The following is an 11,607-nucleotide window of genomic DNA, read 5'->3' as shown; positions in this document are numbered from 1 at the left end:
CTTGCTGTAAACACACATTTTTTAGGCTTTTTGCAATTTTCCACAACTTACACAGGCGCGCACTACGTCACACATACACATGCTCAAACACAAAAGGATCATATTAAACAAGCAGGCAGGCTGATGCAGACAAACATCAAACACACATAATGCACACACATTGCAACGCCGGCATTCATTATAACACGTACGAAGCGCACACATGCAGGGAGCTGCGTCTGAATTTGGCCCCTTATTGAAAACTGGTGCTTTACGAAAAATGAGGAAGCTGGTCTGGGACGGAAATTGAGCAGCTGGGACCGAGAGCGGAGGATCGATGCTGCTCTTTTAAGAAAGGCAGCGCTATGAATGGGTGCTCTGACCCAGGATGGGCGCGTGCAGATATAGCGTGGAGCTTGCCCGATGGACTAACATCTACCCCCTGGTATCAGCTGCAGCACTTACCTGAGTATACGCTGGAATCGATGAAGGAAGTGGAGTTTGAAAAATAGAGACCGATGCCAATTTCATGGCCATTGCACTCACGGCGGTCTTCGTTCTTGCCGCAGAACAATGATGTCACTTTCGGCGCTCCCGGATGTGCGTAGACTTTTGCAAGAGGAATCCTACGGCTTCAGATATAGGCAAAGGTGAGAGAGCTGCTTTCCATTAAAGACCTGTGGTTCGAGTCCCAGCCAGCCGGCAGACTGATGGTTTACAGTAGGTGATTTTGGCATTGTGTTCGAGGCAGCTGTGCTTTTTAAAAATGTATTTTAGTATTGTGATGGAGTTAATTCGGCAGTCACCATGACGACAAAGCTTGTTTTCCTTTACAAGACCTATTCCTCGGGCCATGAACAGGTGTGCTATAGAGCACTGTACCCTGTCGAGCACTGTAACCCCCCACCCCTTTTGCGCATGCGCCCATTACGGAACATGACGTCGCACCACGCCCACCATCATTCCGTGTACCCCCTAACGTTTTGCATTTGCGCATGCTCTATTCAAACATGCCCTGGCATTGTGCGCTGCGGGTGCAGCTTCTCCGCTGTTCTGCGGAGCCCGCCTCGTGCCCGATGGAAAGCTCAAGGAGGAGACGCCTTTCCTTTGAAATGTTAGAGAAAAAAAATGAGGAGACGTAAAATGTAGCACCAAACACCCGTGCACACATTTGTGGCTTATACAAAATACGAAAAGCATCGAGCTGTGGGTTGTGTTTATTTCAGCTGAGATGCGAGGTTTACATCACCAAGGACAACATACTTAGCAATACGAAAGGATCCTATGTACAAGGCAGTTTTCACAAAACACTGGTTTAAGACAGCAAAGCACTTTTTCCTAATGTACATAAGCGGGTCGGGGATCGCATTCTAACACGCAAAAGGGCTTTTGCAACCCTTAAAATCGTGCCCCTTAATATTTGCGAGTTGCAAAGGGCTGTAGTAATGCAACGATGGAGCAAAATCAGTTACTAATCCTTTACTTGTAAAGATTCGCGAAGGGTTAACTCCATTTCGAAAAACAAGTCATGTATCCTGCATAATATAAATCGCAAGCCCTAATCTAGGGGGGTACAAAACTCGATGGGGGAGCGACGGCAGATAGACCGAAGCTGTAGAAATCTGTACCCTGATGACGTAGTAGGGGACAGAGCTCGATTGGGATACAGCGCTCGATAGAACACCGGTCTGTCCGCAGTTGTTTAATGAGTCTAACAATCGGATTCCACTAAACTATGTGTTTATGGAAATACTCTATGAAGGAAGTGCAGCCTGGGGGTACAGAAAGTATCATTTGCAATCACAGCACGCCTCCCGGCATTCCGCATTCATAAACAGTTTGGGGGTTTGTAGGGCTTTTGGATTTTAGGGCGTACATGGTCATTTTAGGGTTGAGGGTGGGTTTGTGTTTTGGGGGCCAGGTGTAATTTAAGGGTTTAGAGCAGCAGTCTTCAATCTGTGGGGCCCGACCCCCAGGGGGGTAGTGGAGTCCTGGGAAGGGGGTCGCAGATTCTGCAGAGTGCAGTTCCTGGCATTGGGCTGATCGAGGGTGCTCACGGCGGAGGCCTAATTCACACCGAGGTGTGAAAAACATCAACGCCTCATTAACAAGTAAAAGGTCTTTTAAAGACCTTTCAAGTACTTGGGTGTGACTGTGTGTGTGTGTCCCTGAAGCTGTTTCAGCCTGGCTCACATACACGAGCTGGGGGGAGCTGGGGGGGGCTGGGGGAGTGGCTGTAGTTTAGCCCTTTGAGTTCAATGGATGTTGCACACCTGGAGCTGTGGGTCCCATGACACATCCCCCGCCCCCAGTAGGGAGGCACAGAGATGCCCTTCTGTGAGCGGGAAAGAAGAAGGACGACGACGCAGAGAGATTCTGATCCCCCTGCCCCCCCCCATGAGAGAGGCACAGAAAAGGTGGGTGGATGAATGATGGGTGGATGGATGGATGTAAGGCTGAAGGATGGATGGATGTAAGGCTGAAGGATGGATGGATGTGGATGGATGAAAGGCTGAAGGATGGATGGATGTGTGAAAAGGTAGTTGGATGAATGCTGGGTGGATGGATGGATGTAAGGCTGAAGGATGGATGGATGTGTGAAAAGGTGGGTGGATGAATGAAGGGTGAATGGATGGATGAAAGGGTGGATGGATGGATGTATGGATTAAGCATGGGCGGAAAATCCGTTTCGCTCGCGGATTTTGCGGATTTTCGGTAAATTCGCAATCCGCGAGATTCGCGAATCTCCCGCAAAATCCGCAAATCCGCGAGCAGCGGATTTTGCTCGCACTGTTCGCACTGTTCGCGTGAGTTCGCGCCCCGCGAATAAGTGCAAAATTGCAGAAATACGATCTTAGCAAAACTGAAAGTAACTACTTACCAGGTTCAAAAGTTCAGGCTCATCATTAGTAGCCATTTCCTGTAGTGCTTCCTGAGGGGCCCCTCCAGAGTTCAGTTGCCAGTTGAAACTATTATGTGACCCTGCTCTGAACCTCAGAATAGTTACACATATGCCACAAAGGTCCTGAATTACAGCTAAGGGAGACAAGCAGGAGCCAGGCTGGAAGTTCAAATCCATTAATCAGCCCCTAATGCATTATTGTCAGTTGGGGCAGGGCAGGTGTTGTAACTAATTTTGCAACAATGAAAGCACTTAGCAAGTGCAAAAGATCACTAATCAGGAAGCACTAAGGAAGCAGGTGCCAGCTAAAAAAATATTCTGTGACACATTAATCAGCCCCAAATTAATTCAGGTCACTTGAGGCAGGGAAGGTGTGCTTGCGTTGCCACAATAATGTACACTGACTGGACAACCAGAGGGTGCTGTGATGAAACAGAGGGTGGCATGGGTGGGCCAGAGGGTGGCATGAGTAGTCAGAGAGTGGCAGTGGTGACAGAGAGTGGCAGTGATGAAGAAGAGTGTCCCAAACAGGCTGGACACGTAGAAACAACAAGTTCGCGAAACTTGCGACCCGACAGGTAAGTTCGCAATTTGCGACATTGTAAAAAACCCTCGCGAACTGGCAGAAACCCGCGCAAACACAAAAAAAAAATTCGCGAGAATTCGCGGATTTTGCGGATTGCGAGTTCGCAAATCCGCAAAATTCGCGAACGCGAGATTCGCAAAATTCGCCCATGCTTAGTATGGATGGAAGGATGAAAGGGTGGATGGATGAAGGATAGATTGGTGAAGGATAGATGTATGGATGGAAGAATGAAAGGGTGGACGGAAGAAGGATGTATGGATGGAAGGATGAAAGGGTGGATGGATGAAGGATAGATTGGTGAAGGATAGATGATGGATGGAAGAATGAAAGGGTGGACGGATGAAGGAGTGATGGATGAAGGGGTGGATGGATGAATGATGGATGGATGGATGTGTAAAAAGATGGGTGGATGAATGAAGGGTGAATGGATGGATGAAAGGGTGGATGGATGAAGGATAGATTGGTGAAGGATAGATGATGGATGGAAGGATGAAAGGGTGGATGAATGATGGATGGATGTGTAAAAAGATGGGTGGATGAATGAAGGGTGAATGGATGGATGAAAGGGTGGATGGATGAATGATGGATGTATGGATGGAAGGATGAAAGGGTGGATGGATGAAGGATAGATTGGTGAAGGATAGATGTATGGATGGAAGAATGAAAGGGTGGACGGAAGAAGGATGGACGGATGGATGGATGAAAGGGTAGATGGATGAATGATGGATGGATGGATGTCTAAAAAGATGGGTGGATGAATGATGGGTGAATGGATGGATGAAAGGGCGCATTTATGGTTGTCAAAAGTTGATGATGAGGAGTACCAGTTTCTGGAAACTTTTGTCGGAAGGGGGTCCTTACGCCTAAAAAGGTTTTACAAGGGGGTCTCGGCATCAAAAAGTTTGAAGACCTCTGGTTTAGAGCATGTTTGGGTTTGGGGTGCGAGGGTTAATTTTAGGGTTTAGGGTGTGTTTGAGTTTTAGGGTACAAGGGTTAATATTAAGGTTTAGGATGTGTTTGTGTTTGGTGTGCAATTGTTAATTTGGAGGTTCAGGGTGTGTTTGGGTTTTGGGGTGCAAGGGTTAATTTGGGGGTTCAGGTGTGTTTGGGTTTTGGGGTGCCAGGGTTAGTTTTAGGGTTTAGGGTGTGTTTGGGTTTTAGGGTACAAGGGTTAATATTAGGGTTTAGGGTGTTTTTGGGTTTGGTGTGCAAGGGTTAATTTGGGGGTTCAGGGTGTGTTTGTGTTTTGGGGTGCCAGGGTTAATTTTAGGGTTCAGGTGTGTTTGGGTTTTGGGGTGCCAGGGTTAGTTTTAGGGTTTAGGGTGTGTTTGGGTTTTAGGGTACAAGGGTTAATATTTGGGTTTAGGGTGTGTTTGGGTTTGGTGTGCAAGGGTTAATTTGGGGGTTCAGGGTGTGTTTGTGTTTTGGGGTGCCAGGGTTAATTTTAGGGTTTAGGATGTGTTTGGGTTTGGGGTGCAAGGGTTAATTTGGGGGTTCAGGGTATGTTTGGGTTTTGGGGTGCTAGGGTTAATTTTAGGGTGGGTTTGGGGTGCAAGGGTTAATTTGGGGTTCAGGGTGTGTTTGGGTTTTGGGGTGCCAGGGTTGATTTTATATTGGGGATCAGGGTGTGTTTGGGTTGTGGGGTGCGAGGGTTAATTTGGGGGTTCAGAGTGGGTTTGGGTTTTGGGGTGCCAGGGTTAATTTTAGGGTTTAGGGTGTGTTTGGGTTTTGGGGTGCAAGGGTTCATATTGGGGTTCAGGGTGTGTTTGGTTTTTGGAGTGCCTGGGTTAATTTTAGGGTTTAGGGTGTGTTTGGGTTTCAGGTGCAAGGGTTAATTTGGGAGTTCAGGGTGTGTTTAGGTTTTGGGGTGCAAGGGTTAATTTGGGGGTTCAGTGTGTGTTTGGGTTTTGGGGTGCCGGGGTTAATTTTAGGGTTTAGGGTGTGTTTGGGTTTTGGGGTGCCAGGGTTAGTTTGGGGGTTCAGGGTGTGTTAGGGTTTTGGGGTGCCGGGGTTAATTTTAGGGTTTAGGGTGAGTTTGGGTTTTGGGGTGCAAGGGTTAATATTGGGGTTCAGGGTGTGTTTGGGTTTTGGGGTGCAAGGGTTAATTTGGGGGTTCAGGGTGTGTTTGGGTTTTGGGGTGCCAGGGTTTATTTTAGGGTTTAGGGTGTGTTTGGGTTTGGGGGCGCAAGGGTTAATATTGGGGTTCAGGGTGTGTTTGGGTTTTGGGGTGCAAGGGTTAATTTGGGGGTTCAGGGTGTGTTTAGGTTTTGGGGCTCCCAGCAGCAGGAGGTCAGACGTTTATCTGCAATTCATTGTGCAATTATCCAACAGTTTGCATTTTTCTGGAAAACTGAAACCAAAGTGTGGACGTGCTCTTTAAATAGACAAGCAATTCCTGTTAAAATCACCAGACGCAAAAACAGCTTATTGAAAACACAATAGTACCTTTGAAGTATTCAGATGCTTATTTTCAAATCACCCCAAAGTCATCAGGAACAATCAGACCCTCCAGGATTCCAGGATTTTGCGGTTTGCCGCGAAATCGGCACTTTTGTAAAAATGCTGCGATTTTTACAAAAGTGCCTGCGAAATCGGCAATTTTGTAGAAATCGCGGCATTTTTACAAAAGCCGCTTTATCCTGGGGGGTCTGTTAAAGGTACCCCTCTCTGACTGGTCCATAAATTCGGTTTTTAGATGAATGCCTCCACCCTCCTCATTTTCACCGTAGCGCATTATCGATGTCCCTGTCTGCAAATACATTGCTATCAATGTACGTTCTTTGCCTCTACCCTGCCCGACAAAAAGAAAGTCTGCCATTTAAATTTAACATTTACAGTCCCAAAGACTAGTACGACAAGAGGAATTTGTTTCTAATTTTGATAACCACGAGACGCGAGTACGAGGGTAGGAGCAAGGATCACTACTCTAACGTGCACCAAGCTGCCTTTCACTAGCACTGCTTTTCCAGAGGCAGATTTGCACGGGGACCGAGTCAGCTAAGCACAGACATACATTTCTTTCAGCGGCACGTGTGTGTGGTAATTCAAGTCACAAATGCAAATGGTTGCATCATCATGAAATATGCCGGAAAAAGCAGAGCGCCGCAGAGTGTGGAAAGTACAGACGGTGGTATACCAGAAGCACAATTTATTTTATACCTAATCTTCTATTATTTTTATTAAGTGTTTTGAAAGTAAATAGGGAGTGGCTAAGATACACGACTAATAGTTAAGCCCGCTGAAAGCTGCAAACTGGTTATCAAAAGCTGCCCTTCCTCTGCATTGAGACAATAGGTAATGAGGGAGTTCTCGAGGGCCAATTCTCTAGCCTCAAGGAGGCCCGGGATACAGAATCCTCAGGGGAAGGTAACAGTTTATCCCCCCCCCCACAAATACAGAATGCCTCATTTATAGACGAGTAAACAGAATTTTATCTAAAAAAGAAAGATAATCCAAGTCCACGCCTAAATCGTTCAGGGAACAGATGGGCACAATACCGCTTTCATAAATACTTTCAAAAGCCAAATCAAAAGAAAAGGTAATCTGCTGGGTCACACCTTATTTTGTCCTAGCTCACACAAATCAATGGGAAGGAAATAAGAAAATGTTGCATTGAGTTTAACTACTAGTTATTGTTCAACTCTCTCAGAAGCAAGTGTTGGAGTGGCAAGGGAGGATTAATCAGTCGCATTTCAAACCCTAAATACACCCTAAGGTATCTCTCCTCTCAGCCCTTTTAGTCTGCTTAGGATGGCTCACCCATTTTCAGTGTTGCACTCATATCTGTGCACACCATTCGAGTTTGAATAAGAAAAACTTATTTTTTCTCATTTTGGCCTACTTTTTGATTTTGCACTTCACCTATACAGTGTCAATATATTTGCTTTACTACTGTGCTAACTCATCTGTGGATCTGGGTCCGGGGTAGCTGGACTGAAAAGTCTAGTCTAAAAATTCTGAGCTGATTCTGTATTTTTTTGAAATAAGGATATTTATTGCTGCTAGTGGTGTGTGGCATTGTGAGTTACTGCATTATGCCCAATTACTAGGAGTCTGCATCTAAGAGGGGCAAGCAAGAGGCAAAGTAGTTAGTCTTAGGCTGCTGCCACCCACATATTCCTCCTGCCCTCTAGGATGCAGGTAGCATTTGTGTTGTCGCTGATAGTGGTGCAGTAATTAGCCAAGAGGGCCTTAAGTTGCATCATGTATTTTGCTTAGAGTTAGAACGGAAAACCACACCATAATGTATGAAAGATGTCATATCCAAGATGACAACTGTAGTTCTATTTACATTAAATCTACACACAAAACCCTAGATCTTTCTAGAGGAGGGAACTAGAGGCTATGGGGTGTTCAGAGTGAGCCAGCTATGCACACACAAAATGAGGCTACCCTGAATACATTCTCGCTACGGAGCCAACAGAAGGGGGGTCCTCACAGCAGGCAGGTGAGGTGGTGTTTATTTACACTCCTCACCGCCCTGCTGTGCTGTTCTTTTTTACATTCTAAGGCTGAGGGGACTCACCTGGCTGCTGTGGAGCATCGTCTGATTTCGGATCTTCGCCGGCCCAGGTAAGCTGCTGCTTCTGTGTTTGGTGCCCGCCGCGTGCCCAGTGTGCGCGGGCCCTGGGGCCACTGTTTTGGGGCCCACCGCACACTGGGCACGCGGAAGGCCCCGGCTGCCATATTTTTTTTTACAAATGTTTCTTGGTTGGCCTGCTGCGTTTCCAGTGTGTGGCGGGCCTTGGGGGGCATTGCTTTTGGGGAATTTATTCATTAACATGTTTATGTCCTATATGTAGCCTTGAAGCCAAAGTGTCTACATTGTGAATAAACCAAATATACATAGCTTCATGTTGTTAAATAACTCAAAAAACTAAGATATCAATCTGTGTTTGTTGTAGGAAAAATGGCCAAATAAAATGACGCAAAATTGCTGCTAAATTTCCGTATTTGTGCCGCAAAATTTCCATTTTTGTGCCGCTAAATTTGCTAATCCATGCCGCTATATTCTGGGGGGGTCTGAACAATGTCATCTTGTAAAGTTATCGGAGAGTCATTTACAAGTCATCCTCAGATCATCAGGAATAATGACACCTTCTGAAGTCAGCAGATACTAATTTTCAAGTCAACCTTAAATCATCACGAATAATAACACCTACCAAAATCATCAGGTACTCCTTTTCAAGTCATCCTTATATCATCACTGTTGGACCTGGGACCTCCAAGTCACATAAGGTAGCTTGGCACTAAGTGGGAAGGCCTAACTCCAAGGAACATGTGTTAAGTTTGTGTCGTACCCTTCAGCAACATAACATCCATCCACTTAAAAATAAGGACACTACACCAAATTTAGAAGAATACGGTCTGCTTTATAAAAACTCTTTGTTGAATTTACGGCTTATTATCAGGTTTCAATACATCAAATATTCTCACATGTCATTATTACTTTACGTCACATTCTGTATGATATTAACAACCTTTCTTCCCCATCCAAAGTTTCTGGGAGATGACCCTGTAATATAAATAAGCGTTCCTCACACTACAATTCTAGATCAAGTTTCTGCAGTTGACAAACTCTCTTGCAATACAAAGAAGCTAAACTTTACCACCACGGTTTCATGGGTATTTCATACAAGTTGTACAGGTTTACAGCCCAGCTTCGGTAATGTCACCCAATGACTTGTTGTAATACTTGGAGCCTAAAAGGGGATAAACAGGTAGTTACTTTTTCTGATTCAGGGCTACATTAACTTGCCCCTGGACCCACTTTAGGCTATGTGGGCCCTTTCAACGAGCGTTGTACTTCTAGGACAGATGCAGCTCCTACACCCTTTCTTAACCCCAGTTCGGCCCCTTTTCCGGGTCTCCTGTATTGGCAGAACAACAGTGTTTAGCCTCGTTTGAGCGGGGAAAATCCGGTCACAAAGGGTAATGTTTTTGCCTCTATACCCTTACTCGGGAGCCAGTTCACGACCTGGGGAGTAATTTACAGACTCCTTAGTTGTTTCGTCACACTCCCCATGACGATCCCCACCTCCCTCCAGTTATGCGGCCCCGGCTTACTTGTATTAGAATAAGATGGCCGGTTAAGTTCCAAATGACGCCGGTATCTGGGGACACAATGGCGCCTACTGTCACTCTGGGTCCTTGGTGCCTCTGTCCCTGGTTGAGACGCTTCTCCCTCAGAAGGATCGACGGAAGCAGACTTCGCTGCCCGGTGCACTCCTCAGTGACCGGCACCTCTGAGTCTGCGCAGACGTCGACGCTGCAGCACTACTCCTGGCGTTTCCTCACAGGCTCTTGGGCTTGCGCAGTAGACGACGTTGCTGCACTTCTTGTGGCGTACTCGCCCGGCCGCCCCCTCTTCGCTGTCTCCTCACGCCGGGGCCCCGCCTCTCTCGACCAGCCTCCTCCGTCGCTGCTCCACCTCCTCGAATGCCACCCAGCACTCCGCCAACTCGCAGAGGAAGTCTGCGCCGGGTAGGGCGCCCTCACCCCACGCAGAGTTGTCAGCTGGACACACCAGTCCCACGCACGGTGAGTCCTTGATGAAGGAAGCGCTAGCTCCTTAAATGCCTAATGGGAAAAGAACTCAGCGCCACAGTTTATAAGAATGACCCTTCAGGGTCAGACTTCTTCCCTCTTCCAAACGCAACTCTTCTCAGAGACCTCAGAGCCCTTGGAATGTCTTGGGGAGGTCGTTCAAGGATTTTAGGAATGCACTACCCTGGCAGGGTTTGGTCAACACCAGTGGGAACAGGTCAGTACGGGAGGTCAGCCGGCCCACAGGTCAATCCCACTCCTGGTAAAGCGCTGTCCTCCTCCTCAGAGTCGCCTACCTCCTCACCAGTTCCACTCTCTAGCACTCACTGGTCAACAACAAAATGGCTGCCTCGCATTCCGCCTTATATAGGTTCCCCTCCAGAGGTCCAGCAAAGTCCAGAAGGTTCTGGAAGGTCCCTATTCTAGCCTATGGATCTTTCCTCAAAGGTGGCAGTTATGGCAGTTACTGTCCACCATTTTGTGGTTCTTGACGGTTTTTAGTCAGGGAAGGGTCCTAGGCCTCAGGGAAAAGGACTATGAGGACAGAAAGAGCATCTAGCCCCCTAGGTCAACACCTCAAAAATCTAGTGGACATAAAAAGAATGAAGGGTTATGAGGAGCAAGAAGGGGCAAAATAAATAATTAATATGTAATAGGAGGGACTACTCAAAAAGCAGACAGGTCTAACAATCACGAATAATGACACCTACTAAAGTCATCAGATACTCATTTTCAAGTCATCCTCAAATCATCAGGCTGAGCTTCTGCAGCTTGCTGATGACTTCAAGAGCTTGATGATGTCTGATGACGTGTAAATGACTTCTAAGGTAGTTGGATGATCATCCAATGGCTCTGGGATGGCTTCTAAAGTAATCCTGTTTGACCTGGGCAGTAACAGGCCAAAAATCTATATCGCACAAGGCCAAGGTATCAGTTGAATTAAGTTCTATGACTGTGGTTGCTAGTTTAAGCTTATTTGAGAAGTAGATCGATTGACCCCAGATGCATGACCCTTAGTTTTCATTTTTAGCACAGGGGTGAAAAATCTTGCTAGCCATCCATTGGAAACTCTTGTCTGAGACCATGGTGCCTGTAGGTAACTAACACGCTAGTTTATAAAAACGTTCGTATTTCTGCATTGTTATCCATTTTCAATATACTGCTACCGTTCCTGACACAACTTCTAATTTTGTACAGGACTCTCAATTTGTTGTTTGGTGGTCGAACCGTGTGCTCTATATGGTATGGGGAACCTAGCTAAGGTTTTTGCCTGTCGGCTCCAATCTAATGTAGTATCATTAGGACAACAAACCAAACAGCTACTGTTTTTCCATCCCAGGGTTGTCATTTATTATTAGGCTATGCGGGTTTCTTGTCCATTTGAGTTTCAGGTCTTTTGACTCTGATTCAGGTTACCCTTCCTGGTAGTTGTAGATGCCGCTGATTGTTTTTATTTGTTCCCATCATTTGTTCTAGAGTCTGGCACAAGTTTCCCCTCCATGTGCTTGCCTATCTTCTGCAGGCACTATTCTGCACCTATGAAGGGTGCTACTTATGAGATATCTACTGCACTCCTGAATGAAGGCCAAATGAG

General features: G+C 46.4%; 1 protein-coding gene across 2 annotated transcripts in view; it reads left to right on the top strand.

The window, feature by feature from the left end:
- Positions 1-506: 506 nt before the first annotated feature.
- The window catches only part of PIGV (phosphatidylinositol glycan anchor biosynthesis class V), a 72,663-nt gene continuing 61,562 nt past the window's right edge, over positions 507-11,607 (top strand). The window contains exon 1 of one of the 2 annotated variants that reach the window (XM_086957623.1): positions 507-629. The gene's annotated coding sequence lies outside the window, so the exon portion shown is untranslated. Of the gene's footprint in view, positions 700-11,607 lie in introns of both variants that reach the window. The other variant, XM_086957622.1, reaches the window with a different exon arrangement.

Source organism: Lissotriton vulgaris, chromosome 2_1 (assembly GCF_964263255.1).
Source record: "Lissotriton vulgaris chromosome 2_1, aLisVul1.2, whole genome shotgun sequence".
Lineage (NCBI taxonomy): Eukaryota > Metazoa > Chordata > Amphibia > Caudata > Salamandridae > Lissotriton > Lissotriton vulgaris.
The sequence above is the reverse complement of the archived record's forward strand: the minus strand, read 5'-3'. Positions and strand labels throughout refer to the sequence as shown.